This window comes from Pristiophorus japonicus, chromosome 11 (assembly GCF_044704955.1).
Source record: "Pristiophorus japonicus isolate sPriJap1 chromosome 11, sPriJap1.hap1, whole genome shotgun sequence".
Lineage (NCBI taxonomy): Eukaryota > Metazoa > Chordata > Chondrichthyes > Pristiophoridae > Pristiophorus > Pristiophorus japonicus.
Window position 1 is genome coordinate 185393347 of NC_091987.1, and position 17465 is coordinate 185410811.

A 17465-nucleotide genomic window follows, 5' to 3' on the forward strand; every position below is an offset into this window, starting at 1 on the left:
GATAGTGAAACATAAGCATTATAAGACTATAGATGGGCTGCAAACTGTGGAAAATATATATTGAAAGTAACTGATAGGCAGCAGCAAGAGAATGTACAGCAGTGGCACTATTGTTACAGAAGTTTTAACTCAGGCTCTCCCTCCAGTATGAAAATAAGAAAAGTCACAGCTGGTCACTGCCTACTTATACAGTTCCCACCACTTATCTCCTTCGGGCAGAGAAGGTTAAGGGGAGATTTAATGGAGGCGTTTAAATTATGAGGAGTTGTCACAGAGTAGATCGGGAGAAACTCTTTCCACTGGCAGGACGGTCAATGAACAGAGTACACAGAATTACGATAATTGCCAAAAATTCCAGGGAGGAGATGAGGAGAATTTTTTTTGCACAGCGAGTTGTCACATTCTGGAATGCAACTGCCTGAAAGTGTGGTGGAAGCAGCTTCAATAGAAACTTTCAAAAGGATAGTGGGTACATACTTGAAAAGGAAAATGTGCAAGGCTATGGGGAAAGAGCAGGGAGTGGGACTAATTTGATAGGTCTTTCACAAAGCCGGCACAGACACGATGGGCTGAATCACCTCCTGTGCTGCAAGATTCTATGGGGCTGATTTTCAGCACCTTACCGCCCGCTACCGCCTACTGCCGTTCGCTGCCGCTGACATTCCTCCTGCAGATCCGCCCAGTGCCACGTTCGGGATGGCCTGGAGCGGCGGGAGGGGAGAGCCACCGGGAACCTCCTGCTGATGTCAGCGGGCGGCCGAGTGGCGCAACTGACCTCCCGCCCGCCGAGCTCCCAGATTCCTGTGGACGAGAGTCGCGGGACTCGGAGGCAGAACGGGGGTGGACTGCTGGCTGGAGGTTGGTCTGTCCTTGACGGCGAGTATGAAGAACCTGAAAAAAAGGTAAGTGAAATTATTTTTTAAATTTTCAACAGCAACTTACCTGCATGGTGGGGGGGGGGGGGGGGGGTGGGGGGGGTGGGGGGGGGCGGTCCCCTGAAGGTCTTTGGATAGTTTTTGTATTTTTTACGTGCGATTTTTATTTTCAGGTCTTCGATCCCCTGTGGGCCCAACTACATCGTCAGCGGCACTTGGGAGGCAAGCGCCCCTCCCGCTGAGAATGCGACCGCCCGCCCACTGCCGCCCAGATTGGCGGTGTACGTCTTCCATTTGCCGCCTGCTGACCTTCGAGGGACCTTCTTCATGAATATCCCTCCCAAAGTACCGTCTGGTACCTCGGTGGCCATCGGCAGCACTTTGGATTGCACTTGGGCAGGCGGAGGCCTTGCTGAAAATCGGCCCCTATGACTTTATGACAGCCGCCTTTATCGGGTAAATGGGACTAACCATTTGTCATCACCAGCGGTGTCAATTTGTGCAGCTCAGTACTTACCGATTTAAATGCTCTATTGATTTCAGGCAAAGTCAGACCCCAAGCAGTGTCAAACTTCTTTTCTTTAGCTATGAGGGAAGATTGGATAGGCTGGGGTTGTTTTCTTTGGAATAGAGGAGGTTGAGGGGAGATTTAATTGAGGTACATAAAATTATGAGGAGCCAATTAGAGTGGATAGGAAGGTCCTATTTCCCTTAGTAGAGAGGTCAATAACCAGGGGGTACAGATTTAAAGTAATTGGTAGAAGGATTACAGGGGAGTTGAGGAGAATTTTTTTCACAGAGGGTGGTGGGGATCTAGCAATCATTGCCCGAAAGGGTGGTAGAGGCAGAATCCCTCACCTTGGAGTGTCTTAAGCTGAAAGGCTATGGACCAAGAGCTGGAAAATGGGATTAGGCTGGGCAGTTCCTTTTCGGTCCAGTGCATGCAAGATGGGTCGGATGGCCACCTCCTGTAAGGTAACTTTCTATGATTCGATGATGAACAGCTGATTAAAGCTGCTTGAAGTCTCCATCAGCTGTTCATCATCGAATCATAGAAAGTTACCTTATGGGAGGCAGTTGCAAAGTGGAGACTACAAGCCAGTTCAGGAGTTATTTCATTACCACAACTCATGGTCTTACCATCCACTATATATAGCAGACAAATCGTGTGAGCACAAACGCGCCCGTTATATGCAGTGGGGTCTGTACTACAAAGCTGGACCAGTACTGCAACTCTTATTCATGAAGAAGTCATAATGGCCCATGGAGCTCTATGAGACCACCTCCTCATGCGCTGTCATGCAATGATACAAGAAGATCTGGCAAGCCTAAGTGCCATCTTTGCCTGGGTATAGACATGTCAATCAGCCCCCTTGCCTCAGTGACATCCTGTGGGATGCTCCCCCAACAACGCCCCCTCCCACCCCCGCCCCCGCATCTTCTATTACTGGATTACTTGAGTTTAAGTCTTGCATTAGTTCGCAGGACTAACGGAATTAAAAATGATGTTTATACAAATAAACGGTTGTCACTGACAGCAGTACTCAAATCATAGAACCTTCTCCCTCCATCTTGCTGGCAATCAAACAAAATGACAAGCTATCAAACTTCCAGAGGCATCTCTGATAGCGATCCAGACGGTGATCAGAAAGTGCTTCGAGTGAGCTTAATGCTGAAGCTGGTGCACTTAAATTGACTTAACACGTTAAGACCCCTTGCCTCCACCTGTGCATATGTTAATTCTTGGAATGCCATTTCAATGACACATTAAGGAGGTGGGTTATATCCAATGGAACAATTGGTCTGCATTAAAACAGATTAGACCTGACAAACCTCTCAAAGGTACAAATATAGATTTTCTTACGATTAAAAATGTGGCAAAACTACATATTTGTCGCATGTTTATGAGAGGATTTATGCCATTTAAATTTGATGGAATTTTTGACGGTCTATGTGTGGACAAGCAGAATGTAAATGGATACTACGGAGCAGCAATTCTTACCTTCACTAATTAAAATAACAATGGCCTAGAAATTGGGGTCATTTGCGCCTTCCTTTAAAGGGAAGCAAATTATTTTTCGCCTGGGCTTGGCGCCGCTAATGGCGCCCATTAAATTAGGCAGGAGTTTAGCGGCAGTGGTGACCCGTAGCGTCCTACTCTGCTGTGCTGGCAGCGATGACATCATCGCCATGTGCAGCACCCCGTTTTCACTCCGGAACAAAATTTGGGGAACACCCGCTAACGCTGCGCTGGGCGATGCCAATGGTAGCTTCAGGGTCCTCGAACCGGTGGCAGGCCACCCACGGTGTGTTTCTTAAAGGGAAGGTGGTGGCCATTTCCTAAAGAAATGTGCTAAATTTCTTCCACGCCCTGTTGGTGCTTTGATCTCAGGGTTCGTGCCACGATCGGTCAGCCCGGCACTCGGCTTGAACGCTGGGCCGTTGCCACAGAATTCCCACTGCCCGGTGGCCCAGGGAGGCCCGTGTCCTCACTGCAGAGTTTGCAGCCTTGGCCCATCCCTTTAATGAAGGAAAGAGCCCCTCCTACGCGGCGGTGCTTCCCGGTCCAGTGCGTAGCGCTGCACCCCGCTCCCAACCCGTCCGCCTCAATACCACCCTAGAGGGAAATGGAATGCATTATTTTTTACACTCCAATTCCTTTTAGGGGCGGTAACCCAAATTTTGCGAGCCTGGTGTGAAATGTCCCACTGCCCTTAAACGGGGTGCAACGGAATTTCAACCCCAATATATTTTTGTGTTGGTCAGTGAGATATCTGAGAATGGAGCTTCAGCGGTTACTAAGCCCTGAATGTACAAATGCATGGTATCATACCTGACCGCTACATAATTCCTTTCAGCAACAGTCATCCTAAGTCTTACAGATTCTTCCTTAGCTATTAGATGAATATTTGCCTTTAGCATGATGGACCAACCTATGTTGGACAACCACTTAGATGTTCCAGATGTCCAAGTCCAGTGCTGTGTACTAACTTCACTGGCCCAAAAACTAGGGCTTCCAGGACCTGATTTATCACATTCATCTGAATAATCCTGTTCATAAGAACATAAGAACATAAGAAATAGGAGCAGAAGTAGGCCATATGGCCCCTTGAGCCTGCTCCACCATTTAATACAATCATGGCTGATCCGATCATGGACTCAGGGCCACTTACCTGCCTGCTCCCCATAACCCCTTAATCCCTTATCGGTTAAGAAATTGTCTATCTCTAACTTAAATTTATTCAATGCCCTGGCATCCACAGCACTCTGAGGCAGTGAATTCCACAGATTTACAACCCTCTGAGAGAAGAAATTCCTCCTCATCTCAGTTTTAAATGGGCGGCCCCTTATTCTAAGTTTATGCCCCCTAGTTCTAGTATCCACGATCAGTAGAAACATCCTCTCTGCATCCACCTTGTCAAGCCCCCTCATAATCTTATACGTTTCGATAAAATTACCTCTCATGCTTCTGAATTCCAATGAGTAGAGGCCCAACCTCCTCAACGTTTCTTCATAAGTCAATCCCCCTCATCTGCGGAATCAATCTAGTGAACCTTCTCTGAACTGCCTCCAAAGCAAGTATATCCTTTCTTAAATATGGAAACCAAAACTGTACATAGTATTCCAGGTGTGGCCTCACCAATACCCTGTATAACCGCAGCAAAGACTTCTTTGCTTTTATACTCCATCCCCTTTCCATTGGCCTTCCTGATCACTTGCTGTACCTGCATACTAACTGTTTGTGTTTCATGCACAAGTACCTCCAGGTCCCGCTGTACTGCAGTACTTTGCAATTTTTCTCCATTTAAATCATAACTTGCTCTTTGATTTTTTTTCTGCCAAAGAGCATGACCTCACACTTTCCAACATTATACTCCATCTGCCAAAATTTTGCCCACTCACTTAACCTGTCGATGTCTTTTTGCAAATTTTGTGTGCCCTCCTCACACATTGCTTTTCCTCCCATCTTTGTATCATCAGCAAACTTGGCTATGTTACATTCGGTCCTTTCTTCCAAGTCGTTAATATAGATTGTAAATAGTTGGGGTCCCAACACTGATCCCTGCGGCACCCCACTAGTTCCTGATTGCCAACCAGAAAATGAACCATTTATCCTGACTATCTGTTTTCTGTTAGATAGCCAATCCTTTATCCATGCTAATATATTACCCTAACTCTGTGAACTTTTATCTTGTGCAGTAACCTTTTATGTGGCATCTTGTCAAATGCCTTCTGGAATTCCAAATTCACCACACCCTGTTCATTACATCCTCAAAGAATTCCAGCAAATTTGTCAAACATGACTTCCCCTTCATAAATCCATGCTGACTCTGCCTGACTGAATTATGCTTTTCCAAATGTCCTGCTACTGCTTCTTTAATAACAGACTCCAACATTTTCCTAACCACAGATGTTAGGCTAACTGGTCTATAGTTTCCTGTTTTTGTCTCCCTCCTTTTTTAAATAGGGACATTACATTGCAGTTTTCCAATCTGCTGGGACCTCCCCAGAATCCAGGGAATTTTGGTAAATTACAACCAATGCATCTACTATCCCTGCCGTTACTTCTCTTAAGACCCTAGGATGCAAGCTATCAGGTCCAGGGGATCTTTCCGCCTTTAGTTCCATTATCTTACTGAGTACCACCTCCTTAGTGATTGTGATTGTATTAAGTTCCTCACCCCCTATAGCCCCTTGACTATCCACTGTTGGGATATTGTTTGTGTCCTCTACTGTAAAAACTGATAGAAAATATTTGTTCAGAGTTTCTGCCATCTCCATGTTCCCCATCACTAATTCCCCGGTCTCGTCCCCTAAGGGACCAACATTTACTTTAGCCACTCTTTTCCTTTTTATGTACCTATAGAAACTCTTGCTATCTGTTTTTATATTTCGTGCTAGTTTACTTTCATAGTCTATCTTCCGTTTCTTAATCATTTTTTTAGTCATTCTTTTCTGGCTTTTAAAAGTTTCCCAATCTTTTTGTCCTCCCACTAGTTTTGGCCACTTTGTATGCCCTTGTTTTTAATTGGATACCGTCCTTTATTTCTTTAGTTAGCCACGGAGGGCTATCTTTTCTCTTACACCCTTTTCTCCTCACTGGAATATATTTTTCTTGAGAGTTGTGAAATAACTCCTTAAATGTATGCCACTGTTGATCAACCATCCTACACTTTAATTTATTTTCCCAGTCCACTTTAGCCAACTCTGCCCTCATATCTTCATAGTCTCCTTTATTTAAGCTTAGTACGCTGTTTTGAGAACCAACTTTCTCACCCTCTATTTGAATTTGAAATTCAATCATTCCAAGGGGATCCTTTACTAGGATATTTTTTATTAATCTTGTCTGATTGCACAGGACCAGATCCAAGATAGCCTGTCCCCTGGTTGGTTCCGTTACATACTGCTCAAGTAACCCATCCCTTATGTACTCCATGAACTCTTCCTCAAGGCTACCCTGACCAATTTGATTTGCCCAATCAATATGGAGGTTAAAATCACCCATGATTATTGCTATTCCCTTTTTACAAGCCCCCACTATATCCTGGTTTATACTCTGACCAACAGAGTTGCTACTGTTCGGAGACATATAGTCTACGCCCACCAGTGACATTTTCCCCTTATTATTTCTTATCTCCACCCAAACTGTATCAACATCCTGATCATATGAGCCAATATCGTTTCTCACTATTGCAGTGATTCCATCCTTTATCAATGGAGCTACCCCACCTCCTTTTCCTTTCTGTCTGTCTTTCCGGATTGTCAAATACCCCTGAATATTTAGTTCTCAGTCCTGGTCACCTTGCAACCTTGTCTTTGTAATGGCTATCAGATCATACCCATTTGTTTCTATTTATGCCATCAACTCATCTATTTTGTTATGAATGCTGCATGCATTTGGACAAAGTGTCTTTAAATTTGTTTTTTTACACTTTTTTCCTGCTTGTTTCCTTTCTCCTTCAAACTCACTTTCTTTATTTTTGCTTTCTAATTCCAGCTTTACTCCCCTCCCTGCTGAATCTATTTTCAGGTTCCCATCCCCCTGCCAAGCTAGTTTAAACCCTCCCCAACAGCACTAGCAAAACCCCCGCCCCCATGAGGATATTGGTCCCAGCTCTGTTGAGGTGCAACCCGTCCAGCTTGTACAGGTCCCACCTCCCCCAGAAGCGGTCCCAATGCCTCAGGGAACTAAGGCCCTCCCGCCTGCACCATCTCTCCAGCCACGTATTCATCTGCTCTATCCTCCTATTTCTGTACTCACTAGCTCGTGGCACTGGGAGTAATCCGGAGATTACTACCTTTGAGGTCCTGCTTTTTAATCTCTCTCTTAGCTCCCTAAACTCTGCCTGCAGGACCTCATCCCTCTTTCTACCCATGTCATTGGTCCCGATATGGACCATGACCTCTGGCTGTTTACCCTCTCCCCCAGAATGCCCTGCAGCCATTCAGTGACATCCTTTACCCTGGCACCAGGGAGACAACATATCATCCTGGAGTCACATCTGTGGCCGCAGAAACGCCTGTCTGCTACCCTGACTATTGGAATCCCCTATCACTATAGCTCTTCCATTCTTCTTCCTCCCCCACTGTGCAGCTGAGCCACCCGTGGTGCCATGGATTTGGCTCTGGCTGCACTCCCAAGAGGCACCATCGCCCCACCGGTACTCAGAACAGAGTACGGTTGGAGAGTGAAATGGACTCAGGGGACTCCTGCACTACCTGCCTAATCTTCCTCTTCTGTCCGGCAGTCGCCCACTCCCTCTCTGCCTGCACACTCTTAAACTGCGGGGTGACCACCTCTAGAAACATGCTATCCACGTAGCTCTCAGTCTCACGGATGCACTGCAGTGACTCCAACCGCCGCTCAAGCTCCAAAACATGGAGCTCGAGTTGGTGCAGCTGGAGACACCTCCTGCACACATGGTCGTCTCGGCTGCGCGAAGCATCCAGGATTTCCCACCTGTCACAGGATGTGCAATCCATGGGACTGAGCTACCCTGCCATCCCTCTAGTTACACTCGGAATTATGAAGTAGAACTAAACTCTAAACCTTAGCAAAACACACCCAGCGACTACTCAGCAATCAGCTGATTTAACTAACCTTTATTTAAAGACCCTTATGTGAAGAGGCTTGGCACAGAGGATAACCTACCATTAGCCTGACCCCTCCTAGGCAATCATGTAAAAATAGAAGGATTCTTATTGTGATAGCCATATTCACATTGCAAAATAGTACTTTCAGCTTGCTTCAGTCAAAGTAACAGCAGCAGTCGTGACTGACCTCCAAGGTACTAAAGAGATTGATATTCAAGCAAGGGAACACTGACCTTCAATAGTAGCCCAAAAATGTCCCCCTCAATATGATACATTTTAAAAAGAACTGGCATTTCAATATAATGTAACTGTGGTTAATTTGAATTGCGTTATCTGGATGGGAAATTGGGCCCAGGCAATTATTTACACCCAAGAATAAAGAAAATATTTCATAGGATCTCATTGAAACATATAAATAAAAAACATTTTAATTTGAGCAGAAATTTTGAAATTTAAGCTGCAGATTGATTTGCATAATATAATGCTTCTCCCACTTTCCATTTATAAAGTGACAATCTCCCATAATAGTGGCTTCACTACAATTATTCATAGGGGTGGCTCACACCACTTTGTATTTGCAGATTTGCAACCTGGAATAAATAATCTGCTACAGCTGTGATTTTATTAGGTCAAATTGTGAATGGCCATGTTAATTACGGATGATCAATTAAAGATGGTCCTTTACAGGACAAACCAGAAGAGTCTGCTATCACATTGTCATCTTAGTAACAATGAATGACATATTCTGACATTGTTAAATTAACTGAGCTCTCTGTAAATGCATCTGCTTGCCCGACTTGTAAAGCCTGGGCAAAGTATGTCTCCTATAGGTTCAAGCTTATGTTGATGGACATGGCTTGCTTTGAAAGGTATAAATTCTTACTTATCTATTCCACATATCTTGGCTTCAAGCGTCTTAGTGCTCAAAATGCCACATGAGGCACAACCATATGTTGTGGGCCAATGTACATAAGAACATAAGAATATAAAATCATAAGAAATAGCAGCAGGAGTAGGCAATACGGCCCCTCGAGCCTGCTCCACCATTTAATATAATCATGGCTGATCCGATCATGAACTCAGGTCCACTTCCCTGCTCGCTCCCCATAACCCCTTATTCCCTTATCGGTTAAGAAACTGGCTATCTCTGTCTTAAATTTATTCAATGACCCAGCTTGCACAGCTCTCTGAAGCAGCAAATTCCACAGATTTACAACCCTCTGAGAGAAGAAATTCCTCCTCATCTCAGTTTTAAATGGGCAGCCCCTTATTCTAAGATTATGCCCCTAGTTCTAGTCTCCCCTTTCAGAAACATCCTCTCTGCATCCATCTTGTCAAGTCCCCTCATAATCTTACACGTTTTGATAAGATCACCTCTCATTTTTCTGAATTCCAATGAGTAGAGGCCCAACGTCCTCAACCTTTCCTCATAAGTCAACCCCCTCATCTCCGGAATCAACTGAATGAACCTTCTCTGAACTGCCTCCAAAGCAAAGACACAGAACTGTGGATTGCGACTGTGCACTCCTTTCTCTTAAGTCTCTCCATAGCTGTCGAAGAGGGGCGGATATTTCTGTGGAAGTCCCGTGCAGGCTGACCTCAAACCTCGGCTCCCCCAAAGTATGTGGCAATATTTGAGACCACCTTTTGCCGCACAAACTCCACGTCACCTTGCTGCACATGAGTTAAATGGTGCTTGTTTATCGCTTTAGTCTCGCGTAGACATTTTGTTCTGGTTGAGGCTGCAGCTGTGTAGCTGCCAGCTCTTGTTTCTCAGGGACTCTGTTGTTATAAAAGTCTATACTACTGAGAAACATACTGAATTGACATGTTTTGTTGCCAGTTACTGTGGAAACCTCACAAAGTCAGCCTAAATTACTGTTGATTGCTCATCTGTAACAAATTCATCAGCACTGACTTAGTCTGGATTCAAGACAGCAATCATCTTTTAGTCTTAAAGGATTAATAGATCAAAATTGCACTTCTGCTGGTCATAATTACTTTTTTTTATTTCCTGTTGGGTTGACGTTCCTGATGTGTAACTGTGTTTGTATCTTTTACTTTTTTATCCTGCTGACTTCTAAAGGAACCATGTGATTAAAACAATAAAGGGTGATGGGTTTGTTATTTTGACATTTACTTGCTCTTAAAGTATATTTGATTCACAGCATACTAAAACATAAAGAGTTGTTGCCAGAGCCTTAATGCTTTGAGACTTGGCTTACTTGAATTTTCAAGTCAAATAGAGGTGTTATATTAAAATATCTAGGCTAGAAAATAGGAGCCGTTCAAGTCCATTTGGAAGACAAAATGGAGGTTGCCTCTCTTCAACCCACTTCCGGTGTGGAATGTAATGGCCGCCATTTTGGGCAGGTCGGCAGCGCTGCCGTTACCTGCGCTCACTTCCCATATTTAAATGATCCAGATTGTGATGCCAATCAGCGTGCAACGTCTGAATTGATGCACAATCTGGGATTTTGGACATCGCCGCTCTTAATAACACTGTCTCCAAACCACACATGGAGGAACGTGCGTGCAGCAGTACAACAAAGCCATTGCCAGCGCTTCTTAAAGAGACACACACAACTTTCAGTTAAATTTAGATTTTTGCTTTTGGACTGTTTTTTGTTACATTTTATTGAAGCAGTGGCTTTGTGTAATATATTTTTAAAGTTGTCAAAGTTTACAGGTCGTGCAGGGAGTGCTGCTGGACATTTGCAAGGCATTGGCTCTGAAAGGAAGGCCTCTGCAAACACACTTGCTCCAAATCCTGGTGGATCTAAATGCAGTCCCCTTTGGGCTGCAGCAGCACATGGAGATGGATCAGGAGAAGCAAAGGGGACAAGCTGTTCACAGACAGAAGAGGAGGGGGAGAAAGCAGAAGGAAGGAGGCAACCTAGATTTTTGGATAGATTTTTGGAGTCTAGGGGAATCAAAGGTTATGGAGGTCGGGCGGGAAAGTGGAGTTGAGGTTGATAATCAACCATGATCTTATTGAATTGCGGAGCAGGCTTGATGGGCCATAGAGCCTATTCCTGCTCCTATTTCTTATGTTCGTCCGTTCTTATGTAGACAACCTTTTTCTGGCCAGCTTATCTGCGATCAAATCATCTGCCTGCCGTACCAGTGAACGCAACACCAATTCTCCTTTTAACGTTTGTCCCACACCATACCTTCCCTCTGTTACTGATCATCACAGCATCCTCTTGGCCACAATGCTGAACTAAAAGCCGCCACAAAGTTGACTTTCCAATCCAACTTTATCCATATATGCATCTAATATTACATCAAAAACTCATTACCCTTTTGCAATCCCTTAGTGACTGTCTTGCATGTGGCTTTCCCTGTCCTAGTGCTGTTATGCAGTGCTACCCCAGTGACTGCAGCATGGCTGATGGAAAGCTGCTGACTTTCAGTGGGGGTCACGGTAGATGGCCTTGCAGGACGACTTTGAGGAGCTGGTGGCTGGGAGTGTGAAATCAAGTAACGGTGTTTATTCTTCTTCTTCTTCACTCTCCTCTCCCTTCTTCATGGTCAATCAGTGGCTGGGCAGACTGCATTTCTTGGGTGTATGAAATGAGGAAGGGACAAGTGTAGGGTTGTGGTTAAGGGAGGGGGGTAAAGCTTGTGCAGCTTGTAATTCAGAAGAGTTTGTGGAATGAGGAGGAGGTGGGATGGGAGAAGAAGGATAACATATGAGGATGCCGGCATTTTGTATTCTTTCAGCCCCGCCACTGGCCAAGGGCGCAGCCGTGCCCCTGCCAAGAATGGCCTGCACTGTTTCCTCCAAGAGGGTGAGGTGAAGCTAGGAATGTAAGGTGTGCCTCGTGTTTGGTCGAGATTGTTGATCGGTTAATGATTGAGTTGGGGGGGTTAGTCATGCAATGAGAAGTGTGTGAGGCTAGTGGTGCAGATGGTAAGAGATGGCTATTGAGGATGCATTCACTGACCTTGACTACTCATCTCAGGTCATGAAACCTCTTTGGTCAATGGAGCCAGGTCCTAGGGGCAACACTGCTGGCAGTGACCGCCACTGCAGTCTGGTCGTACATCCTTCTTTCTGGAGGGCCTCTATATGATTAGAGAACCTCTATTCCAGTGTTGACCCCCTGCACAAAGCTCTAGTGCTGTATCCGAGCCCCTGGGTGCTCTTTCTCTGGCTTGTTGAGCAATTTGTGTTGATGCTGAAGGACATTTAGCAATTTTTTTAATGTGCAGTTTGAGGTGCAACGAGACCTCGGTGTCATGGTACATCAGTCATTGAAAGTTGGCATGCAGGTACAGCAGGCGTTGAAGAAGGCAAATGGCATGTCGGCTTTCATAGCGAGAGGAATTGAGTATAGGAGCAGTTGTACAGGGCCTTGGTGAGGCCACACCTTGAATATTGTGTACCATTTTGGTCTCCTAATCTGAGGAAGGACATTCTTGCTATTGAGGGAGTGCAGCGGAGGTTCACCAGACTGATTCCCGGGATGGCAGGACTGACATATGAAGAAAGACTGGATCGACTAGGCTTATATTCACTGGAATTTAGAAGAATGAGAGGAGATTTCATAGAAATATATAAAATTCTGACAGGATTGGACAGATTAGATGCAGGAAGAATGTTCCCAATGTTGGGGAAGTCCAGAACCAGGGGTCACAGTCTAAGGATAAGGGGTAAGCCATTTAGGACGAGATGAGGAAAAACCTCTTCACTCAGAATTGTGAACCTGTGGAATTTTCTACTACAGAAAGTTGTTGAGGCCAGTTCATTAGATATATTCAAAAGAGGGTTAGATGTGGCCCTTACGGCTAAAGGGATCAAGGGGTATGGAGAGAAATCAGGAATGGGGTACTGAAGTTATATGATCAGCCATGATCATATTGAATGGCGGTGCAGGCTTGAAGGGTCGAATGGCCTACTCCTGCACCTATTTTCTATGTTTCTATGTTTAAGAGCTGCAGAATGCCTACTGCTGAAGGGTTTTTAATTTTCTTGGGTATGCACAAGGCAGTTTAGCTTTAAGAGCTGCACACTGCCTTGAAAAGGATTAGGCTAGCTTTATGTAAAGCTAGCCTCACTCCCGCGATGCATCCTTCGGCCCCCTGCTGAGGGCACAGCCTACCAACAGTGCGTGAGTCGCTCGGCTCTGCGCTCCTATCATGTTACTTAGCAAGCAGCACCAAATTGATGTGCTGTCTCCACTTTCTGAACGGGCGAGGGCATCTCTCACATCGTGGTGCCCACGCCCTTTTTCGGGCCTGATTAAATTTCGCTCCCATAGTTTTGAGTTGCTTTCTTTCTGTTTGCATCTGCCGGAGAAACAGTAAAATTACAGAACAAATGTTCAATCATAATTATGCCTGAAAATCCAATGAAATTACACCAGCAGCTCAGTGGTTAAGACAAAGAGAATTTCACAAGGACACATTCCAATTTAGGGCACTTAATTGTCAGCCTTATCTAGGTGACAGATGGGGTCATAAAATTCGAGGACAAATAGACATGATGCCAATAGTATCTGATACAGCACTAATTGACAATTAGGACCAGATCATACAAACGGAATTACGGCTAAGAAGTATTGCTTAAACTTTTGCCTTTCTCCCAGAATAAAGGGTTTTATTGAACCCAAGTAACTATTTTAAGATGACGCTAAGGAGGGCGATTTATTTCTTAAGCGCAAATGAAATGAATGTTCTCACAAACATCACAAATGTGGATGACTGGATAGCCTTTATCTCAATATTTATTACTCTGGCAAAGGTAAGGGAATTGGATGTACAGAACCATAGTGAGCACCATCACCTGAGGAATTCAAGAGACATGTGAAGGCAGTTTGAAAATCTGTCTCTGAACAGTATCTTGAAGGGAGATCTGAAGTTCTGTCTTGAAGCGACAGTTGAACCTGTACTCTTGAGACATTGAAGGAATATCAAAACAGCCCCAGTGAAATGCAGAGATATTTTTCAGAAGAAAAGCTACATGTTTATCAGCTATCTGGGACAATCTGTGATAATGCCAGACATTTTAAAAAATTGAGTGGATTAATCAGTTTTGTTGACAAAATTGGCGTCATGACTTTTAATTTATCAAACAAAAAGATTGTCTCTCCTGTTAGCCAGGAGGATAAACTCATTGAGGTTAAATTAGGCCACTTACCGCCCATTTTCAAGTATTATGCAGCCTCCGAAGGCACCAATATGGGGGGCAGAAGGCTTGCACATATGTCTGACTGGAAGTGCACCCACCTCGCCATATTGGGTAAGGACAAACTAGAGCTCTCCTTTACCTATGCTGAGGCAGGCGCTAGGCCCTTTGCTTTTTTAAATGTCTGGCAGTATCACACATTGTCCCAGATAGCTGATAGACTTGTAACTTTTGCCTACTGAAAAATGTCTCTGCATTCCACATGACACTGCTTCAGGTCTTTCTGCAACATTGCTTTGCCCGAATCAGCCAGTGCCCAGTTAGAGCACTTACCTCCTCCCGCAGTACCACCTTCCTTACCAATAGGTCCGAGTCCCAATATCTGCGGCTCCTCGGGCTTCACCATTTGTGTGAGGTGGACTAACGCTGCGCCCGGGGGCGGAGGGCACCCAAAGATGGGAGTTCCTGAATTTAACCCAAAGTGCTGGATGTTATGAACCTCGGCAGATTTGTGATGGGCGACATCAGTGGGGGGTGGGGGGGGTCCCGACCCCGCTGCTGTCTCCATCGCGATCTCTGAAATGAATTTCCCCTGATTGGGCTTGCTAAGCCCGCCCAGCACATTTCCCGGCCAATTAGAGGAAGCAGATCTGATGATGTCATTAATGACGCGTCAACGGCCGGTTTCCTTAAAGGGACCCAGGCCAAATTTATTTTGACATTTGTGCTGTCAGTGTTCAACAGCATTGAGATGCTGCAAACACTGACAAACAAAGGTGCAGGGCTGCACCCTGGCTCTCCCATGACTTCCTCCATATGCTTATGGAGGGAGTCACGGCATGCAAGGAGGTCCTCTTCCCTTCCAATGGGTGGAAGAGACCTCCCTAGGGGATCAACAAAACTGGTTGCACATTGCAAAGAAGGGCCCAAGCAGGGATGTCATCAGGAGTACATCAATCTGTCTTCCATACCCTACACCTACACATCCTTACTCACATCAACTTACCATGCAATTTCTCCCATCCCTCTCGATCTATATTATCACTTCCCCATTTCACTAGCCATCCCTCACACCCACTCTTATCCTAGTGCAATCATACCAACTAACAACTTGGATGATTTTGCCAATGTTCATGTAAAGTCTCTGTTAATGTGGTGTCAAACAATGAAACCTTTATTTTCAACACTTTCTATTCTTGGATAGATTTGTTTGCACATTTGGAAGTGGCTTAGTGAGTTGCAGTGATTGGTGAGACAAAACGGTGCATCCCGTAATGGTGATGAGTGTGAAAGGAATGGCTTGGGCATGGTAGGGTGTTGGTATGGGGTGGTGTCAACCTGTTGCATTATGTGACAGCCAGGGTGTACAGTGTCAAGTGAAGTAAATCTGGCCACGGTGAGGCCATCACTGGCCTCCCGGGCAGCAATGTGCTCTGGCGCTGATGTTCAGTGTCCATTGCAGCATCAGTTAATTGCGGAGAAGGTTGGTGTTATTGCTGGTGCTGCTGGTGTGCCTGGAACTGCTAGTTTTGGGGATGATCATGGTGGCATGCTGAGGACCAGCGTGAGAGAGTTTCAAGAGCACTTATGCTGATGGAATAGATGGCAGGTGAAGTAGAAATGATAGAAACGATCCGTCAATGATAGGAGAGGTAATAAAGAAAGAAACAAGAAAGACTTGGATTTATATAGCGCCTTTCATGACCACTGGATGTCTCAAAGCACTGTAAAGCAAATTAAGTATTGTTGAAGTGTAGTCATTGTTGTAATGTAGGAAACATGGCTGCCAATTTGATAATGGCCAGATAATCTGTTTTCTTGTTATTTTGATTAAGGGACACCAGTGATAACTTCCTTGCTTTTCTTCAAAATCGTGCCACAGGATTTTTTACGTCCACTTGGTAGAACAGACAAAGCCTCAGTTTAACGTCTCATCTGAAAGACGCCACCTCCAACAGTTCAGTGCTCTCTCAGCACTGCACTGGAGTGTCAGCCTAGATTTTTTGGGGTTAAGTTCATGGAGTGGGACTTGAACCCACAACCTTCTGACTCAGAGGTCAGAGTGCTGCCCACTGAGCCACAGCTGATGAGGTCAGACAGGATGGAGACTTGTGTAAAGACTTGCAGCATTCTGAATCTGTAGTGGAAGTGCAGTTTAGAGAAGCTCATCATCATCATTGGCCGTCCCTCGAAACGAGGAAGACTTGCTTCCACGCCAAAAAAGGATGAGTTTGCAGGTGTTGCAATGAAGGACCTAATACTCCAGGTGCTCAACTAGATCCTGCATGGGTTTTTTTAACATGTGGCGACCGTTGCACACCGACCACCACACGGGCTTGGCAGAGCTAGGTCTTGGTCCAGTGGCAAGAGTTATCCAAGACGACTGAAGACCTGCTCTGCTGCTCGGACCTAGTGCGCACAAATATCGCAGTGTGGGCTGGCCCATGCTACCCCTGTGTCCCTGGCCCCGAACTCACACCTCCCCTGGACCCGATCACATCCCTCCACAGTCTCTCGTCATTCCTGCTGTATCTGCCCACGCTCCAATCACTGACCTGGACTTTGATGACGTCACTCTTCGCTGCCATCGCAGCTCGTGCTGCTCCCTGAGGTGGCATGCCTTCACGTCGCTCCCAGGCGCCGCACCACCGCTCCTTTTATGACCCCGACCTGCCGCTGGTGTTCTCACATAGGTCAGGGCCTCCATGCTGCTACGGGAAGCTAGTGGTGAAGAGAACATACCTCAATCAGTTGGGAGCTTTGACTTTACTTAAGGAATGGAGAAAAAGGTAGGAAATATGAGGAGGACGAAGAGTGGAAAGTGTTATGTATGCAACACCTTGTAACCAGCATTCTGCTGTCACCAGAGGGCGCATCTGTTGGAGTCCCAAGGAATCCCAGCATCCCTTGGGAGCACTGAATATAAGCAGGCCTCCCATGCTGTGCCAGCACTCTGGTGTCAAAATAAAGAGACCAAGGTCACACTTACTCAAGTCTACAGTACTCAATCACATTGCTTTATTTGAGACATAACAGAAAGACAGGGACATTTATACAATGCAAAACACCGCATGTTATTTTACTGCTAAAATGTAGGTTTGTGTCATTTATAAGGCTGTAAAATCTAATTGCTATTAAGTAAGGATTGAATGATTTGTTGCTCAGGTCAATTAAGAGGCTGTACACATTGTAGTTGTGGCACATTGTATTCTTGAAGAGTTTATGTACCAGCCAAATTAACTCTATCTTTCCTTTTATTCAAGTGTGACAGAAATATACATAGGACAATATATAACATCCATACATTCTTTAAAAATATTATACATCGTTGTAAACAACCAAAGCCTCTCTGACATTGTTCC